The sequence below is a fragment of the Candoia aspera genome, chromosome 1, assembly GCF_035149785.1.
Source record: "Candoia aspera isolate rCanAsp1 chromosome 1, rCanAsp1.hap2, whole genome shotgun sequence".
NCBI classification, from domain to species: domain Eukaryota; kingdom Metazoa; phylum Chordata; class Lepidosauria; order Squamata; family Boidae; genus Candoia; species Candoia aspera.
In genome coordinates this window covers 241,356,014-241,377,009 of record NC_086153.1, presented here as the reverse complement: position 1 = coordinate 241,377,009, position 20,996 = coordinate 241,356,014, and the positions used below count along the sequence as shown (strand labels likewise).

At 40.0% G+C, this 20,996-nt stretch overlaps 1 pseudogene; it reads left to right on the top strand.

Moving 5' to 3' along the window:
* Window positions 1-9,903: 9,903 nt before the first annotated feature.
* LOC134507301 (small ribosomal subunit protein eS6-like) lies at window positions 9,904-18,640 on the top strand (annotated as a pseudogene).
* The last annotated feature ends 2,356 nt before the right edge of the window (window positions 18,641-20,996 follow it).

Below are 20,996 nucleotides of genomic sequence, written 5' to 3'. Positions count from 1 at the left end.
CTTCTCCTCTTGATCCTTGCCTTCTGTTCTACAGTGAGGAGTTCGTCTGTAGCAGAAACAGACATCTGTTTATCATTTTTGATTAACAGAGGAAACTGCCCCTGTTCTCCTCTCTAACCATTGGGTGCTTAACTAACATTCCTGGATTCACAGAAGCCATATCTTCTATATCAAAGACTGTCATAAAAATGTATCAGAAGAAGGAAACAGCTGAAACCACTTTCATTGTTTAGTTTAGTGTATGATACTCATTCAAAGAACCAGAGAAAATCCCAATTCAAATTTGGCAGACACAGAGACCACTTCCATCTATGTATAATTTCTGATGAGGATTTGGAGCATCGGTTCAATCTTAGGCAGAAAGATTCCTTCTCGAGCTCCGACTCTTAATACCTAAAGTCATCATGGGGGAAAGAGCCTCTGAGAATGAGCAAACACCTTTTTATCGATCCGATATGTTTGCAATCCATCCTTACCCATTTCAGATTAAAAGCAGTGCGGGCAGCGTTCAAGGCTTTCCAGGAAGCATCACCCATCGTCTCCAGGACTGTGTTTCCAGATCTGAGGGATAAAGAGGGAGCAAAGAGATTTAGGAAGTAGGAAGTGATGTAGGAAATGCTTCATAGCAAGCTTCAATGGCTCACTTTTGAACACATATAAAGTTAATTTGCAAAACATCAATTTATTATAAAAAATTGGTTGTAATACATACATAGCCCAATCTAGTCATTTATATCTACAGCTGTTGCAGTCCAATAGAAGTAAACATATCTGAGTCTATTAGTAAGAGTTGACTTTGTAATGTGTGTGTGTGTTGAGAGAGAGAGAGAGAGAGACAGAAAGAAAAGAACTTGTACGTCGCTGTATAAAATTGCAGCCGGTGGCCAATTTCACACATCAGATTATACCATAAGGTAGTTTGTTTGCTTATCACTTAGCAAGACATGGCTTGTAAACGGTTTGTGGCTTGACTTTGTGTGAACTGTATTATCACAACTTGTTCAACAAAAAAATATTTCATATGTCTTGTGAAGCCAGACAGTATATTTAAATAATGAGGTTATTCAATAATAAATTAATAATAAATAAGGTTTTGCATTCTTGAGACAGCATCACATATAGCCTAAATGATGATAAGAATGGAAAACTGCCTTCATCTTCTGAAATGTACCTGAAAGCAGTTCTTTTGCACAGTGCTGGAGAAAGATCCCAGGGGTGGTAAAAAAAAGAAAAGAGAGAAAGGGAGAAACAAGCAGCCAGCAAGGCAGGAGTGAGGAGATGGTTGCAAAGGGTGAGTATCAGTGGGTCACAGAGCCAAAGGACAGGTTCGTACAACTGCAGACTTAGCAAAGGTTAAAAAGAAGGGCACTTACAATTTCCTGCATGGCTAGCTTGATGTTCAGAGAAATGGAAACAGACTAACCTTACATTTTCCCTTGAAGCAGTGCGGTGAGAATGGGATGTTAGAGAACAGAAGACAGCTGCAACAATGGAAGAGTATTTAACCTCATTTCAAGTTGTAAGTCCTTTCCAAAGGTAATTAAATTTTATTTCAGCCAGGCTTCAAATCCAAAGAGCATTCTTCCTGACAAATGATTCTCTAGCAGAATGCTGTCTTGGGTCTTGCTTTGGCATCACCTTGAGACCTATCTGCCAGGATCAGGAAAGCCAAGCAGGATAGGCAGAGGTCTAGCAGGATGTCGTTTTGTTTGGTTGGTTTTTGTTCTATAACTGAGTAATTATTTTGTTATACTAGGATCAATACTTGTAATGGCATGTGGGAAAGACCTTGGGAGACAGGGCAAAGAGATGCTGCCTAAGGAATGGTCAGATAAGAGAGGTCATAGCCCGCAGCTGCACAGTGGATGTGGCAAGAGGCTCAGAAGGGACCCTCTGTAGTTTCTCAGGCTGTAAAGGAGACGGCGGGAGTTTTCTCCTTTCAAACTTGCAAGATTCTGTTAATGCAGCCTTACAATGAAGTAGAATTAGCTCATCTGGTCGTGTTTCCTGTCTGGTCTACCTGGTAAGGTTGACAATACTTTCTGAGGGATCAAAACAGCCAATTACAGCTGCATGAGGGAATATATAATTCTGAACACCTAATAATATATCACCTTTTGATGGATTGCAAAACTCTGGATGACTCCTGAATGGCAGCAAAGTCTTTTCTATAGTTCTATGCTGCTATCTAGTGGCCATCTGGATTCTGATAGTCCTGGCCTGGTAGCCCTTCCTTGATGATGATGATGATGATGATGATGATGATGATGATGATGATGTTTTTACAATTTCTTCTTCTTCCTCATCATCAACAAATAATTTGAAGAATTATGCAGGGTATGAGACATAGGAGGAATACTGTTTAAATGATCTCTCATCTGAACCCTGAGAATAAAACAGATTTGGGACTGAGCTTTGAATCAAAGGCAGGAGGCAAATGGGAAGATAACTTTTGAGCAGGGTTATTCTGTTTTCAAAATGCCTCCGCAATGCGATAAAGGCTAAAAGAGCTCCAGAAGAACACAGCAATGATAGGAAAAGTCCTCAGGAAATGACTGTTTCGGTTGCTAGGGTCACCTTGATAGAGTAGCTCTGGGAGCCAGCTTTAGTCCAGTCTGGAAAGGCAATGGGAGAAATGAAGCCTCTCTTGTGAGAGAATGGGAAGAGTTTTAGAGAGGGTCAAGTTTTGCAGAAAACTGGGATCTCGACATAGGCCAGGGTTCCTCAACCAGGGTTCCGTGGCACCGTAGGGTTCCATGAGAGGTCATTAGGGGTTCCCTGGGAGATCATAATTTATTTTAAAAAGTATGTCAAATTTGGGCAGCTTCACATTAAAGAGGTAAGTTTCATTCTTTATTTTTAGTTTAAGGACACTGTTAATGCATATATACAGGCCTACACATGAAACGAATATAATTCGTTTATAATTTTGGATTGTCTGGCCTATATTTGAGCCTGAATGTGCAGGGGTTCCCTGAGGCCTGAAAAATATTCCAAGGGTTCCTCCAGGGTCAAAAGATTGAGAAACCTCAAAGAATATAATAAACGCCTAGAATATATTAGACCACAACAGCTTGAGGCTCCTTGCCTGTCTCCAGGTACGCCTTTCTTGTTATACTGCAATGATGTCTTTAGCTGGCCTTTGAGAATTGGGTGGTATTCCGTAATATACAATCTCCCAATAATTTTTAGTATGTCTCCTTATGGGATCCAAGTTAAGTTTAGCCTTAGTTTAGTTTCACTTTCTGTTCTGAGTTGTACCCAGACTGTGGACAAGCCTTCCCTTAGCTCCAGTAAAGTTCCTAGTCCTACTGATGCTTGCAAAGGTATTACAAATTCATTCAAAAGTTTGCCTTCAGCACACCAAGATCATTTGTGAGGTGAGTTGCACATACTGGGGACTTCCAGTGCAGGATGGTGTTACGTAGGCAGCATTATTGATGTGGCAGACAGAGGGCCCCCTCAGACTATCTAATCTTACAGAGAAAGCAGAAGCAGTTCTAGATTTTTGTGGGAGGGAAATGGTTGACTAAGAATTCCCACTTCTCCAGAGATAAGTGAAGAAGAACCCAACATTTCCACTGCTCAAGGATGTTTAAGAAAACAGCTCTTGCTCTGTGACATTCTCTGTGCAAAGAAGATTCATCTTCCCTGACATGCTGAGCAAAACCAGAACAGGGGAAACTTGTTAATCCGGATAAAAAGCTTGTATAAGGAAATTATTGGAAGCCTGCAGTTTTTCTCTTGCATCAAGAGAAGGAAATATTGCTGTTTTCCAACAGGTGTAACAATCTGCCGCTCTTTTTAAGGGCTCTTCCACATAACAGCACAAAAGTTCTGTAATGGGGGGTGGGGACCCTGTCAGCTCAAATAAATGCTTCCTGCATTTTAGACCCCTCTTCTAATTCAACAATGAAAACAAAATGGAGTTCTATCTATACTAAGAGCCTGAGGGAACAGAGAGTCAGGAAGGGGAATGCCTCCTTTGGTGCCCCAGGTGGAATCGGAGTGCTGGCATCTAGGGAACTATTGTCAGCACCTGATCAACTATGCTCTGCCACTTTTCTCCCTGCCCCCCTCCCCCCCGCTTCTTTTGGCACCCATGCAAGAGAAATAGGGGATATCAGAGAGACCCAGTTTGCTCTTTTCTCTCCTCACTTCTCTGACCATGGGTGGCAATCGAAACAGGGGAGAGAAAGAAGGGATGGAGGTCTTCTCATCTTTCCCCACAACAGTATAGGTGGTAGACTTGCTTCTCCCAGTTGAAACTGTGCCCTGCCCCAGCGTGGCTTTAGCATTACAGCACCAAAGCCATGGGGGTGGGGGTGTTTTCAACAGATGTCCAACCATGACACACTCCTGGGGCATCAAGCTGATACAGTATGTGTCCAGTGGTCTTCTGCATGTGTGTTTAAAATGCCCCTACCCCACAGGGTAGCCTCTGTTAGAACTGAACACTATTAATATTTTTCTCCTCTGAATTTTAATTTTTCTAGAGGAAAAGGGAAAAAACAGAAATGCTTTTATTGATACCAACATATTCCAGCCTGCTGTTCTAGTTGCTTGGAAATTTGTTATGGGTATAAAAAGCAGGATCATCAAGAATTCAGCTTTCTTTTTCATTATGCTAAACAGTAAGTTCACAACACTTTATTAAACATATTACCAGCCCTATTATACTGACTCCTAACTCAGTTTCCTTTCAAGTGAAAGTGACAGAAATGGAACTCACCTGGAAAGCTTTGGCTTGCAAAAGTGGCAATTTGAAGCTGGGCTCTGGCCTCTTCTGCTGTGGGCTTTTGCTCCTTCTATCTAGGCATGTACAGAAGCATAAAAACAGCTGGGCAATGACTGGTGAACTCTGAAGCTGAGAGCAATCTATTCCGTGGATCAGGAATTGAGTTTCGGGGTTGTATCAAAGCACAGAGATTGGCACCCAATTTGCTGTGAGTTATATACATTTTCTTTCCTTATTTTTGCAACTGCCAAAGCTCATCTTTTGGTTGACACAGAATAAATTAGGCACTAAAGGTAAAGGTTCCCGTTTAGTCATGTCTGACACTAGAGGGCGGTGCATATCTCCGTTTCATGGCCGAAGGGCCAGCGTTGTCCGAAGACACTTCCACTGTCATGTGGCCAGCATGACAGTCACAGAATGCTGTTACCTTCCTGCCAAAGCGGTACCTATTTATCTACTTGCATTTGGATACTTTCGAACTGCTGGGTTGGCAAGAGCTGGGGCGAGTGCGGGAGCTCACTCCGTCATGTGGCGCTCAGGTCTCAAACCACCAAACTTGCAACCTTCCGGCCGACGAGCCTGGCATCTTAACTGCTGAGCCCCCATGCCCCCTTAAATTAGGCACTAGATGGTATATAAATCTGTCAATGATTACCAAGATGGACAAATCACATAATAATAAATGTTGAAAATGCCATGACAAAGAAAGAGCATTTTAGCGCATGTGATGATCATGCAAAAAGAAAAAATATTAAAAGGAAATATGCCAAAACATTCAGAAAATTTTAAAAATAAAATTTGAATTGAAACCACAAATATTTGTATTGGGAATAATTCCAGAAAGCACAAATGAAAAGTATCAAACTTTTTCAGATATATGTTGACAGCAGCAAAACCAAGACTGGCACAATACTGGAAAAGTGAAACTCTGCTGATGATAAAAGACTGGGGGACCAAAGCTGGTGAATAGGCAGCAGTGAAAAAACTGGCAGTCTATAGTCATAACAGAAGTTTAACCAAATCTGAGCAGGAATGGCTCCCTTATATACAACACATCACACAGCAAGGCAGATTCAGTCATTTGGAATAGGGTTTCTAGGAAAAGAATCAAGAGACTAAAAACAACAGATGAAATGACTTAAATAGATACGAGGAAAAACCTCCAATGCTTTGTAAAGTATAGGACAAATATTTAAGGAGTGGTTAGTGGTGGGAGAAAAATAAGGGAAGAGGAAAGTGTGTTACCAAAAATTCCCCTTCACAATGTTTTTACTTTTTTTTTTTTCTCTGCCTGTTGTATCTTTATTCTTTACTGTTTTATACTATTTAAGCTTAGTTCGAAAACATGCAAATGTGAGTAGATTAATAGGCACCACTTCGGCGGGCAGGTAACGGCATTCTGTGTAGTCATGCCGGCCACATGACCACAGAAGTGTCTTCGGACAAACGCCAGCTCTTCGGCTTTGAAATGGAGATGAGCACCACTCCCTAGAGTTGGACACAACTGGACTTAATGTCAAGGGAAACCTTTACCTTTACTTAATGTAATAAATAAATAAGAATAAATTAGGCCCTGTACACACATGCACTGAATGTATATGATGCATACAAGTTGCAGGAACAAGGATTTCTTGCTTTACAGTCAAGAATCTGGAGCAAGGGGTTGTGCCTTGGATGGAACTGGGATTTAACTATAGGAAGATCTAACTAGTCTATGTTAGACTAGTTGGCTTGATTCAGAGCTCAGTTAGTGGTCTGCTATGTAACATTTTCATTTGGGCTATCTATTTGACTTCCTCAATTAAACACAACTTCAAGGCAATATTAAATCATTAGTTGATTGCAGCATTTCTCTTTCATGTTTTTACATTCATCCTCTATGTTGGCTAACCCCAACCATGCAATCCCAGAAGTATGCATATTTTATTTATTTGATTGATTGATTGATGGATGGATGGATTTCTATAGCCGCCCATCTCAGCAAGTGACTCTGGGCAGTATATGCTTTGAGGAGATGCCAACAGTGCCCCATACCCGCTCTGAGGTACCTTGTCACATTCTGTCAGCACCTCCTTAAGTCATATACATACTTTCTGGGATTATGTGGCCATTGTGTGAGCTCCAGAAAAGACATAGCTTCTTTAAGGAGGTGCCATCAGCACCCATGCCTGATCCAATGCACCTTTTTCACTTTGCAACCAAAGCACTGCACACCATTACTTTTAGTGAATGAAACAGTCTTGTCTGTCTACCTCAAACTGCTGGTGCTTTGACCTCCAGGTGTCAACTCCTTGCCAAACTTATAATATTTCTGCTGAATACATTAAACCAATGCTTTTCAAACTTGGCAACTTTAAGATACGTGGACTTCAATTCCCAACATGCTGGCTGGGGGATTCTGGGAGTTGAAGTCCATACATCTTAAAGCTGCCAAGTTTGAAAAACACTGCATTAAACAGATAAAGGAACAATATGCACTCTTGTCTTACCTCCTTTCCTATTTTGAACCATTTTGTTTCTCCAAATTCAGTTTACAGTAACTTCTCATTGATTGTCAAGATTCTTCATAAGACTACTGTAGCCAGTTATTTTAATACAGCTACTGCCCGCCTTACTAGGTAGACCAGACAAGAAACACGACCAGATGAGCTAATTCTACTTCATTGTATGGCTGCATTAACAGAATCTTGCAAGTCTGAAAGTACAAATTTCCCCCCATCTCCTTTACAGCCCAAGAAACTAGAGAGGCTCCCTTCTAAGCCTCTTGCCCCACCCACTATCCAGCTGCGGCCTATGCCCTCTCTTATTTGATTGTTCCCTAGGCAACATCTCTTCACCCCATCTCCCAAGGTCTTTCCCACATACCATTATATCTACCAGCCTTAATATGTTCACACTCTGACCTATGCAGTCAAAAGCCTTATTATAATCACTGAAGCAAAGGTAGACTCAGAGGTGTCCAAAGATTCCAGTCCTTTCATAACAGTGTCAAGCATTGCACCCTTGCCACATAAGTTCTGCCAATTTTGTAGGTGTGTTTGACATTACAGTGAATGTATAAAAGGAATGGACTGTCATTTTGTCATTTGCCTCCTCTTGACTCCATGCAAATGCTGCTGGGTATATCTTAAATTTTCTTGCTCTTTCCATTATCCGACTTGCAGTAGCTATTGGATCTTGTGTCCCTCTACCTTTTCTAAAGCTTGCTCATTCATTTGGCATTTTTCTCTCCATCTGTGGCAATCTTCTCCCTTCTAAGTCCTTAACTCTGACTCTGCTGATGTGAGGAATTAGAGCAATTGTTCAGTGTTTTGGGCATTCTCTTGCATCTCCATTTTTCAATAAAAGCACATACACCAATCTTTCCAATTTCTAGGTCACACAGGCTTGTTCCTTATTTATTAACAAAGAGCTCTGAGCCTCTTTTCCTATGGCTTTAAATAGTTCACTGGATATTTCATCTGCACCTGATGCTTTCCTGTCTGACAGCTGGTCTATTGACCTCACTTTCTACTGGAATTAGTTCTTGAATATATTCTCTCTCTACAAATGTTTCTGTCATTTATCGTCCATTTGTAAAGGATTTCAGTGTGGTCTTTATCTTTTTTTAAACCTCATTTGCTTTTATCATGTTTCTTTCATGATTACACTTAAGCATTTCTAGATTGGCTGAAAAAAATCCTGTGATTTATTTGATCTCCTTAAAAAGAACGTTCTTTTTTCTTCCCTTTTCTTCCTCCCTTCCCTATATTTTGTTATTTGTTGACATACTTAACTGAGATACCTTTTCTTGTCCTCTCTTAACTTAATGTTAACAGCCTGTGTTCAGTTGCCATATGCCGTTCTTATTGCCCAAGGCTTCCATAATCTGTTTATATCTGGCTATCTGAATTATTTGTTCTGAAAGCCGCTTAGATATTTTACTTTTTGAAATTTTAGGGACTTTTCACTGCTTTGTCTCTTATTTCCTCCCCTAGTTCCTCAGGTTCACATTCTCAAAAGTTAAGTGTACTAAATCTAGTGTCATGTTCACTGATTCAATGTAGTTTATACATCGTAATGTTTCACACGCCATGGTGCTGACGCGTGTTTCTGTTTGGGAGGGAGCTGCTGTGAGACCTTGTACCTTCCTCTGTATATGGAATCAGTACAATGGAATGTGTTTGGAATTATGTTATCTGTTCAAGGCCTTTTCCCACAGACCATCAGAAGCCGGTAGGAGCACCTGGGATTGTGAACTTGAGAAGATTCTATGGGGGGAGGGGTTTCATTTGCACCAAGGCTTTTTCAGTTTGAATTTGGCGCGCTTTAATCATTCTCAGCTTTCTCTGTGATCCTGCATACTATTCTTTAATAAATCAGATATCTTTGAATTTCTGCTCATGAGTCTGATAGTGTTTTAGAATAGGCAACCATTACATCTAGTGTTTACGACACTGAAATTGTATTCTGACTGTATGTATCCAGCCCATATCTTGTTGATGCACATGTGCTAATGGGAGACAGACCATCCCACAAATAACCCAGCCCTGTGCCATGAAGGGTTTTATAGGTATTAACAGCACCTTGAATTCTACCTGGAAGCCTCCTGGAAGCCAGTGCACATGAACATACCAAGGCACACCCCTCCTGAAGAGGCCATCACTGGACCCAACGGATTAGGACAATTTGTTGGTGTGTGTGTGTGATCCTGAGGATCAGCAGCGGAATTTCAGAAGAGCTTTGCCATTGAGAGAGAGATCAAAAAATCATGCCAGCAACTTCAACAAATATAAACTGTATTTACAAAACAGGGAGTAAAAGCATTTTTACAGTTCTGCCTCTCCATGCAGGGAGATAAAACACTTTTTACAAGCAGGACTTAGAGTAGCTGCATTTGAAATAGCAAAATCAGAAGCAGGGAGCAGGAAGCCAGAGAGCAGGAGAACACTGACCTTTATCTAGGCTACTAATCATTAGTTATCGTAGTAACTATTAGCATATCAGTTTGCAAGACAAAGGATTTGACTTCTTGACCTGGCCACACTCAGACTTTTTGGCTCCAGCAAGAAAAACTACACCCACCAGAACTTTTTTGCTTCTTGATTCCTAAGCCATATTTTTAAAAAATGAAATAACAACACAATTTTCATCCAGTCTCCAACCTTCCCTTTTTAGGGAAGGTGATGGAGAAGGTTGTTGGCTTACAGCTCCACAGGGTCCTAGAAGAAGTGGATTATCTGGGCCCTTTTCAGCGAGGATCCAGGCCCAGTTACAGTACTGGGACAGCATTAATTGAGCTTGTTGATCACCTCTGGTGGGCCCAGGATGGGGGTTGTGCATCCATACTATCCATCCTTGATCTCTCAGTGGCTTTCAATACCATCAATCATGGTATCCTTCTGGGTGGCTCAGAGGGTCAGGAGTGGGAGGCACCATATTACGGTGATTCTCCTTTTTTCTCTAGGGCCAGTCAGTATGGGGGGAGGGGAGAATAAGCCTGAAGCCCCTAATTTGTGGGGTACTTCAGGGCTCCACCCTCTCCCTGCTCCTATTTAACATCATCAAGCCGCTGGGCAAGATCATCTGCTGGCAGGTGGCAGCCGTGGCCAGGAGGGCCTTTGCACAAATCTGTCTTGTGCACCAATTGCACCCATTCCTGGAGTGGGAGGCCTTGCTCACAGTCACCCATGCCTTGGTCACCTCCCATTTGGATCTATCAATCTATTGATCTATCTAATTTGTCACCACCCATCTCCTCCCACCAGAGAGACTCTGGGATTTCTGCAATGCACTTTATATGGGGCTGCCCTTGAAGACCATCTGGAAGCTGCAACTGGTCCAGAATGCAGTGGTACACAGTTTTGGGTATCCTGAGTTTCACCAGAGTAACACCACTGCTGCGTGACATGAACTGGCATTCAGTTGCTTTCCTGGTGCAATTTACTGTAAGGTGCTGGTTATCACCTTTAAAGCCCTATGTGGCACAGGGCCAGGTTAACTTGTGGGACTGCCTCTCCATGAGGGTATCTGCCCATCCTACTAGTAGTTAACTAGGGTGAGTGCGCTTCAGGTCCCCTCCCTTAAATGTAGCTGTCTGATGGGACCTCGGAAGCATGCCTTCTCAGTGGCTGCCCCAGTCCTTTGGAATAGCCTCCCACTGGAGATGAGAGGGACCCCTACCCCTTTAGCCTTCTGGAGGGCTGTGAAGACCTGGCTCTTCTCCCAAACATTGGGCTAGGAGTGGGGGCGGGGGTTGAGCTATGAGGATGTTTGGACTGGCACCTGTGGGGAAGAGTATGTTTTTAACTATGCTTTATGGATTGTTGTGAGCCACTTGGAGTCATTGTATGAGATAGGCAGCCATATAAGTCCTGTGTAGTCCTGTATAAGTATCCTGTGCAGATACTGATGATGAAGCTCAAATACTTTGGCCACCTAATGCAAAGAGAGGACTCACTGGAAAAGACCTTGACGCTGGGAAAGACTGAAGGCAAAAGGAGAAGGGACGGCAGAGAATGAGATGGTTAGAGAGCATCACCAATGTAATGAACATGAATTCGAGTAAACTCCAGGAGACAGTGGAAGACAGGAAGGCCTGGCATGCTACGGTCCATGGGGTCACGAATTGTCGGACACGACTTAACAACTGAACAATAACAACGTGAGTGAGTGAGTGAGTGAGTGAGTGAGTGAACGAATGAAGGTGCAGTGTAGCACATGAACATAGTAACTGTGTATGTCTTTTATGTCAAGCTTCTATTGGTGAATCATTTAATTTTAGTTCTAATTAAAAGAGAAAAAAAGCAAAGTAGATTTTGCACTTGTGAAGTTTTCCCAGCCTTGATGTAAAATAATCCCACCTGATAGTGTCTGAGTTTGCACAACACAGGGAACTGTAGACTAGCCAAGTCCATTTAATTTACTGTGTTTACCTATGATTCAGTGTATTATGCTAACCCCAAAAACTGGATTAACTGAATAAACTAGGGATAAGTTATTTTTATATATATATATGATTTTATTAAGAATTTTACATAAGTAAAAAAAGCAAATATGAAGAAAAAATATGAAGAAATGAGAGAAAGAGAAAGAAGAAAAAGAACGTGCAAAAAGCAAAGCAGACTAAGAAAGAAAGAAAAATAGTTAAAGAAACAAGAAAAAACAAGTGACTTCCAACTTTCTTTTCAACAGTTATGAACAAACTCAATAACCCTCCTAGCTCTTGGTATTACAAAAATCACTTCAGCCCCTTATTTAGTCCTTCTTTCATGTTGGAGATGTTAACAAATCAGCATGCCTCATTTAGCATATTTATCAGTTGCTCTAGGATGCAGACCGTATGTGCGAGGAAGCTGTTTGTTGCCACTCCCACTTCCTCTCTCTCACTTCCTCCTTCGCCACTGGGGAGAGAAGCATGAGGCATGTAGCTCCTGTCCCTCCATCTTGGGCCACGAGGTGGGCCTAAGAATTCAAAAAGAGTCTTTCCCTTTTCTTCCACACAGCTCTTGGCAGCAGTGAGGGATGAGAGTTCATTAAGTTTAGGGAAAGAACAGAAGAAACAAGAAACATCATTTTTTTACCAAAGATGGATGTAATTGAACCAAATAAATCAGAAAGACTCCTTTTGCTTACTTTTGAACCTACTTTGTCTAAGTGTGTGATTCTTTATGCTTGGGAGGGCTAAGTGTGTAAGATCAATAACCTGTTTTTCTCTGATGTGCTCATTAAAGCTATTTTAGATAATATTGTTTCTCTGTGCACAGCTTCTCTGCTGTGTTAAGCTCTGCCCCATTCAGTGGTCCTTGCTGTCCACTAATGGCTTCATTTCAATCATCAAAACCATAAATCATCACTTCATTTTTTTCTATGTTCAGCAAAAAGTCCATAAAAGGTTTCCAGTCTTTTACTAAAGTACTTGTTGTTTTATCCCTGACCAAATAGGTCAGTTTTTCCATTTCTGCCAATTCTGACATTTTTACAATCCACTCCTCCATTGTGGGAATTTCAGTATTCCTCCATCATTCTGCATATAATAAACTAGGGATATGTTCTTAATATAATGTGTGAATACAGGCTATGTGCATGAGGGCCCCCTTGGCACTGGGTGATGAACCAATATATAAACGTAAGTGCAGCTAAGCTGCCTGGATCAGAACTATCTAGGTCGACATTCTGATTCTCAAAGTCTCAGCCAGATGCCAAAAGGAAACTCACAAGCAGAGTGTAAGGGTAATAGCTTTTTCCCACTGTTGTTTCCCAGAAATAATTTTTATAATGATAACACATAATTCCTCTGATGTTGAAGGCAGGAGATAGCCATTATGAGTAATAGCCTTTGATAGCTTTACCTTGGATAAATGTGCATAATCCTATTTTAAAGCCTGATGCCTGGAAGACCAAAATAAGGGTTGTTGTACATTTCATTTTCAGATCATGGACTGAAGTTGGTGATGAGCAACTTAACAAACATTCCATTGATATTGATGAGGTGGATGGAAGTTGAGAAACTGATCCAACTATACCTGGCTGTACTATATGTTTTACTTTTAACAACAACAGGAATTGCCTGCAGATCAGATCCAGCTGCTTGCTTTTTAGATTAACTATCGCTTTCTTTTGCAGTGGGGATTTAAGGCTGAAGGCACTGTAGTCATCCGTTTAAGGAAAAAAGGCTCAAATATCTAGATTCATCTCTTACAATGTAGAAGCAGCATAAGGTGCTTCTTCTGATTCCATTAAAGGAAAGGCACAGTGGCTGACCTGAAGCAAGTGGCTGTAAATATCTTATTCCCTGCCACTGTCTGCCAGAAAGTCATTGAGATGGATGATGAGCAAAAGCTATACATGTTCTATGAGAAATGGATGACTGAAGAAATCTCGGTAGATTATTTATATATATATATATATATATATATATATATATATATATATAAGATAAAAACTAATACAAACTAATGTGAAGTAAGGAAGAAAAAAAAAGAAATCAAAAAGAAAGCTAAAAGTGCTTGAAAGGGAAAAAAAAGTATAAGAAAAATAGAAAAGAAAGAAAAAAGATACAAAGAAGTGGCTTCCAATCTTCTTGACAGCAGTTGAAAGTACAATTATAAATTTACCTCCTTCTCTAAAATTACATGTCTCTCTTCTTTCTATAATTTATCCTGTCTCATCATCAAAACCATAAATCATAAGTTCATTTTTTTCTGTTTTATGCAAAAAGTCCATAAGGGGGTTCCAGTCAGCAATAAATGTAGATATTGTCTTTTCTCTAATTAAAAAAGTCAATTTGGCCATCTCGGCGATTTCCATTATCTTCATCAACCATTCCTCCATTGTAGGTATTGCCGAATCTTTCCATCTTTGTGCATACAATAATCTCGCTGCAGTTATCAGGTACAAAAACAAAGTTCCATGACTTTTTTTCAACTGTTTGTCCATCAATCCCAAAAGAAAGATCTAAATTGTATATTAATCTTGAAAATCCTCTGAATCAGTGTATGTATTTGAATCCAGAATTTTCTAGCTTCTTTTACACATCCGCCAAACATGATAAAATGTCCCTTCTTGTTCACATTTCCAACATGTGAATTTGAAGTGCCTTTAAACATTCTAGACAATTTCTTTGGTGACATATACCAACGGTACATCATTTTATAAAAATTCTCTTTAAGGTTATAACAGTGTAAATTTCAATCTTTTCAATCACATATTTCACATATTTTCCCATTGTTCCATCTGTATACTATAACCAAAAAAATTAACCTACTTTATCATACATTCTTTCAGTTCTCCTGTTTCAATTTTCAATAAAATTTTAAACATTTTAGCAATTATGTCATGAGTAAGGATGGCGAGCAGGGGGCTCCCATCCAGGCTGTAAAGCGCATGCATAGTACTGAGGAATTAGGTAGCCATTCCAAGAGACACCGATCGGGCCCGCCTTAACCTTTGGGGTTTATATGTCTGGGTTTTCCCCACGCTTCTTCAGTTTGTTAGGATTTCCCTGTTATGTAGCAACAATAAAACACTAGAGACCTGTTCCTTGTCTCAGCATGGTTCCTGGCTGTTAGGACAAATTACATATTCATCATTTGTACACAATTCCATTTCAAACTCAGTCTTACAATGTTGAAAACCATAAACTCTTTTGTCTACTTTAAATCTTTCTAATAACTGCAAATAAGAAAACCATTGGCAATGATGTCGCTCTGCCCCCAGTTCTTCTCTTTTTTACAGGTTTCTTGTTAAACTCAAATCTTGTCCCTCTTTACGTATTAGTGCTATATTGGCCTTTTTCCAACTCTCTGTCATCTTTCCTCCCTGTATTCATCGTATTTTGTAAAGGTTGTAAAAGTTCATCCTCAAAACTTTTATGATAAGAACCTGATAATCCATCTGGTCCAGGCACCTTTCCTGGTTTAATCTTTTTTTATAGCTTTATGAACTTCATTTACTGTTATAGGTCCATTCATAATCTGTTTCTGTTCCTCTGTAATCCCTGGCAAAGTTTGTTTCTTTAGGTATTCATCTATTTTCTGCAGAGGGATGTCACTTGCTTTATATGAGCTAGAATAACATTGATGAAATGCTTTTTGTATGGCCATACTATCCATTCAAAGTTTTTTTGCTTTACATAGTTCATTTTTATTTCCATTTCTCTTACTGTTAACATAGATACTGTCATTGTGAAAGTTTAATTTGTTGAGAAATACTTATCTTCCCTGGAAATTTCTTTAATTCTTCTTCTTTTCTCTTTATTTCATCCAAAATAGCTTGTGTTTTCTCTTGCCTCTTCTTTTTAAGTTCACTATTATGTTGTATAAAATACCCTCTAATAAAAGCTTAACTAGCATCCCAAGCCATTCTTAAATAATTACCTTTGTCAAAATTATTTTTTTAATTTTTTTTTAAATTTCGTTTTACAATCCTCCACTATTGCTTCTTTCTGTACAACATTTCATTTAGTCTCTGTTTAAAAGAACTGGATTTGGGACTTCCAGGGAAGAAATGGCGAACTGAAGACAGCTCCACTAAAAGCAGAGCTGATGACCGGTGTGGAATGAAGAGCGAGCATGTAGACTGGCTCTTCCTAATTCCTCTCCAGACAAGGAGAGGACTTGAGATCATCCACAAGTGCTCCAAATACTTGCTGTGCTCAAGGAGACTGTAAACCGGCTGATGTCTTAATAATTAAAAGTGATATACAAATAACAAACCAAGAGAGTGACCTGGAAAATTTCCCTATATTGGATTTACAAAAGAGGCTTGTTAAAGCTTTGAAGAATTTTGTGAGAAAGGGCAAAATAAAAATGAAAAGAAATCAAGTTCCAGGACATTATTTGAAGGATCTAAAGATCAAGTTTGTTAACAGTAAAAGGAAGGAATATAAAGTTCATTTACTTGACCAAGGTTAAAATAGATGTGTTGTTATCTTTGGAAACCCTTAGGGTTAGGGTTCCAGACTTTTGCTGATCAGGACCGAAATGACTAGGTTTTATGGATTTGTTTATAGATAAGAGGTGGGATATGGTAAGGAGAGATTGTTTGTTGTATTTTAAGAGAAAGTGATAAGTTACTAAAATTGTTTATACTTGTTTGATGAAGGTGAAAGTCATTTCTTTATATATTTTCTTTTTCTTTACTATATTCTTATTTTTCTTTCTTTTCTATTTCTTTTCGATTTTCTATTTCTTTTCTGCACCTTCTATTTTTTCTTTTTAATTTTTTTTAGTTTGTATTAGTTTTTTATCGTTGTAATGATAATTTTTAATGAAATTACTATTTTAAAAAATAAAAGAACTATTTCCTTTTATAAACCAAATTAACAGGATTATGATCTTAAAAAGTCTTTGCTAATATCTCTATTTTAGAAACCTTAGTAGCCAAATTCTTCGAAATCCTGTATCATATCTATTCTTGAAAAGGATCTATGTCTTTCAGAAATGTAGGTGTACTGCCTTGAATTGCCATTTTTCTGTCTCGAGTGATTTTAATATTTTTCTCAGAAGTTCTATCCAGTTATGGGGAGATCACTCTATTCCAATGCTCCATCAAACACCAATTTTCATAAGAGAAACCCAATACAACTTCTGGTTTTAGTTGGGGATTTATATATAAAACAACTCCATTTTTTTAGTTCCTGCTGAAATAAATTCTTCACCTAAATAAAAAAATTAAACATTTTTTGTCCTGTTTTCTAATATTTGTCTCTTGTAGGCAAATTATATCTTGTTTTAATTTTTTCAAATAATGTTTTTTTTTCTCTTTTGAGGAGCATTTGCTTCATTTATATTCCACGTGTGTTACACATGTGCTCCCAGGTTCGACTTATGGTCACTGTCCTAACAACCAGGAAACACACTGAGACAAGGAACTGGTCTCTAATATTTATTGCTAGTACTTAACAGGAATCCTAACAAACTGAAGAAGCGTGGGAAAACCCAGCCATATAACCCCCAAGGGTTAAGGCGGTCCCGATCTGTGTCTCTTTGAATGGCTGAACAATTCATCAGTGCTACGCATGCGCTTGACAGTCTGGATGGGAGCCCCCTGCTCGCCATCCTTACTCATGACAGTCACTCACTCATACGCTCACAGCCTGTTGAGGCACACAGATCTTGTAAACCCACCCCCCACCTTGCTTTCTACCTGGGTTTTCCAGATAGGTGCGGCTTGAGCAGACAAGACACACAGCCCTGGTCAACAGCAGGGGAAATAGGGACAAACACAAATCACTTCCAACCGAACACTGAGGCACAACAAGTTCTTTGTGATACATGGAGATCCAGTGAATTTAAAGTAACAGCAAAACTTTACTGGTTACAAGGTGCATTGCTCTCTCTCTCTCTCTCTCTCTCTCTCACACACACACACACACACACACACACACTCATCCACATTCACCCACATCCTTCTCAACTAGAGTGCCAGGCACTAGCTAGAGGGATGGAAGCCACCAAGTCTGGATCCAAAAACAACTCAAAAAGTGGGTGGGCTTTGGGACCCCTTTTGTCCCCAAAAGTCCTTGCTTTGCTGATTTACAAGACTGGCAGCTACTCTTGCTTTGCTAATTTACAAGTCTGGTAGCTGTTGATGGGATTGGGGTGGGGGTTTCCATGTGCTCAGGCCCAACTTCCTTTGTCTGGTTCAGGTGATATTTTTCCTTTGTTTCCTTAACAATTTGCTTCCTTCTTATCTACTTCCCTGAAGGGATCTTTTAGACAAGATTCCTGGCTTTGTCCACTCTGCTTAAGTGCCTGCTTCACCTTTAGATTACTCAGCTTCAGCCTAGTCTCACACAAGTGTCATAGATGCTCTTAATGAAGAATGAAAGGGATATGCTGTCTGCATCAAGAGTGGCAAACAAGGCTTCCCCGTGAAACAAGGGGATTCTCACTCATGGTCATGTCCATCTGCTACTTAGCAAGGCCTATTCATGTTATTGTCCTGGAAGAACTGGAGAATGAAAATGCAAATCTGAAGACACACTGTTGATGCCGATTTAAGTGTATTAAATTTGGTCATAATAAAGAAAGGTGAGAAAGATGTTCCTGGATTGGCTAGCCACACTGTGCCTCACTGACTTAGTCCCAAGAGAGCTAGCAGAATCTGAAAGCTCCAAAGAAGATGGTATATGTCAGTATTTTGTGAGAAGACCACTGAACAAAGAAAGTAAGAAGCCGAGGACAGAAGCACTCATGATCCAGCATTTGGTAACTCCCGGATTTCTGCAGCATAAGCACAGACCCAGTGGTCTAAAGAAATAACAAACCCAGAACTATAAGGAAGAAGCTGATGACTATGCCAGACTTCTGGCTCAGAGAATGGTGGAAGCAAAAGAAAAGGGGCAAGAACAAATAGCCAAGAGGTGTAAACTTTCTTCCTGAGAGCTCCATATCTAAATCTGAATCAAGCCAGAAGTAAGAAATGGACTGTGCCCATAAAAATATTAAATGAAACTTTTAAAATAAGAACATAAATTATTATTATTGTTATTATTGTTATTATTATTATTACTATTTTGTGCCTTTGAGTCAATTTTTGACTCATGGAGACTGCATGGATAAGTCCTTGCAGTTTTCTTGGCAAGGATTTTTGGAAGTGGTTGCCATTGCCTCCTTCCTAGGGCTGAGAGAGAGGGACTGGCCCAAGGTCACCCAGCTGGCTTTGTGCCTATGGCGGGACTAGAACTCCGGGTCTCCCGGTTTCAAGCCTGATGGTTTAACTACTACACCAAACTGGCCATCGATCAATCAATGGACATAAGTCCCATTACTGTGCTATTCTTTGATTACATCTTCTTAGAATTCTTATGGTAAATCAGGGCAACTCTTCTGCTAAGTCTGAAACATTAAAAATAAAGAAAGATGTTGCCTTGTACTATCTGTATTGTGATTATTTCCATGAAATAACATTTTACCCCCATAAGGTGTGACAAGCTCTTGATTTTGGTATGGCACAATAGTGCTTCCTAAGGCATTGGATAAATTGATTCCATGCTGTGAGGCCTGAACAGATGGAATTCAACTTTGTTTTCTGAAAAAGATACTCCCATATAGTCCTATTTGTACAAAGGCAAAACTGATGAAAATCAGCTTCCACTTTTATAATTCTACTAAGTTGTTAGGAAATTGGATTTAGCCCCTAGAAACTTTTTGATTTGCTGGCTAGGCTCGGGATGTCGTGGATGAAAACCTTGTTCTTGATTATTTATTCATTTATCAAATTTGTCACTGCCCATCTCCTCCCACTGGAGGGACTCTGGGTGGTTTACAACAGAATACTCAGTAAAACAATAAATATATAAGATGCTTTATAAAATTACATATCATTAATAACATAAATAAGAGTAAAGTCCAGATGGCTGTGATCTCATTCAGTCTTTGTGTGGAAGGGGTACTTTCCAACCCCAGGAATGACTGTTCTCTTCCCCGCCCCAAGCCAGGTGGCAGAGCCAGGTCTTCAAGTTTCTCTGAAAGGCCCAGAGCGATGGGGCTAGCCTCACCTCCAGGGGCAAGATGTTCCAAAGGGCACGCTCTCCTTATTAGAGTGACTTACTGTCATTTTGACCAAAGAGACAGGTTTTCACTTAAAGGAACAGGAACAAACCAAGATTCCCTACAAATATCCAAGTGGGAGGCCCAAACAATCTCTCTCTAACCATCATTTCTGCCATTAACGTGTGCTGAACCAGAAAGCTTATTCAAGGAGGTAATAAGCAACTAGCTTAGCTAAAATAACTAGATTGATTATTTATTTGGAACGCTTGATGGGATTATTGCACTCCCTTGTTTTCTATGTGTATTTCCCTTTTCCTGATAAATTCCATTTTAGGTTGGGAGATCTGGTGTCCCTGTATGATGAGGGAATTTCCCCATGTATAATAATAATAATGATACCATTGCAGGTCCCTGGGAAGAACTTTATAGGTGGACAAAAATGCCTAATTCACTCTAAACATCTGGCTGAATGGGCAATCAACCATAATAATAAAAGAATGCAGTGTCCTGACAGCCAGGAAACACACTGAGACAGGGAACTGGTCTCTAATGTTTATTGCTAATACATAACAGTAACCCTAACAAACTGAAGAAGCGTGGGAAAAACCCAGCCATATAAACCCCAAAGGTTAAGGCGGTCCCGATCTGTGTCTCTTTGAGTGGCTGATCAATTCCTCAGTGCTACGCAGGCGCTTGACAGTCTGGATGGGAGCACCCTGCTCGCCATCCTTACTCATGACATGCAGCTTGGATAAAGGAGGTGGAGAAGGAAAAAAAAGAAGCTGAAATGAAAGAGCGTGTAATAACAGCAGAAATGGTGGAGAAAAGGACAAGGAAGATCAAGAATTGGTCAGCACCAGGTGAAGATGAACTGCATGGTTTTTGGTTGAAACATCTGACTGGTCGGCTCCCACTCATTGCCAAGCAGTTTAACAACGTACTGCAAGGAGGTGAAATTGAAGATTGGTTAACATCTGGCAAAACTCACCTGATAATGAAAGATCCAACAAAAGGGGCAGCACCAGGCAACTACAGGCCAATTACCTGCTTACAACTTTCAGATTGCTAACTGGTGTGGTAGCTGATGCAGTCCAACAGCATCTAGTTGAAAACAAGCTCTTTCTGTCTGAACAGAAAGGAAACTGCCCAAACAGCAGAGGGACAAAAGATCAGTTCCTAATTGACAAGATGATTTTGGAAAACTAAGAGAAAGAAGACCAACTTGAATGTAGCTTGGATTGATTACAAGAAGTCATTCAACTCCCTGCCACATGACTGGA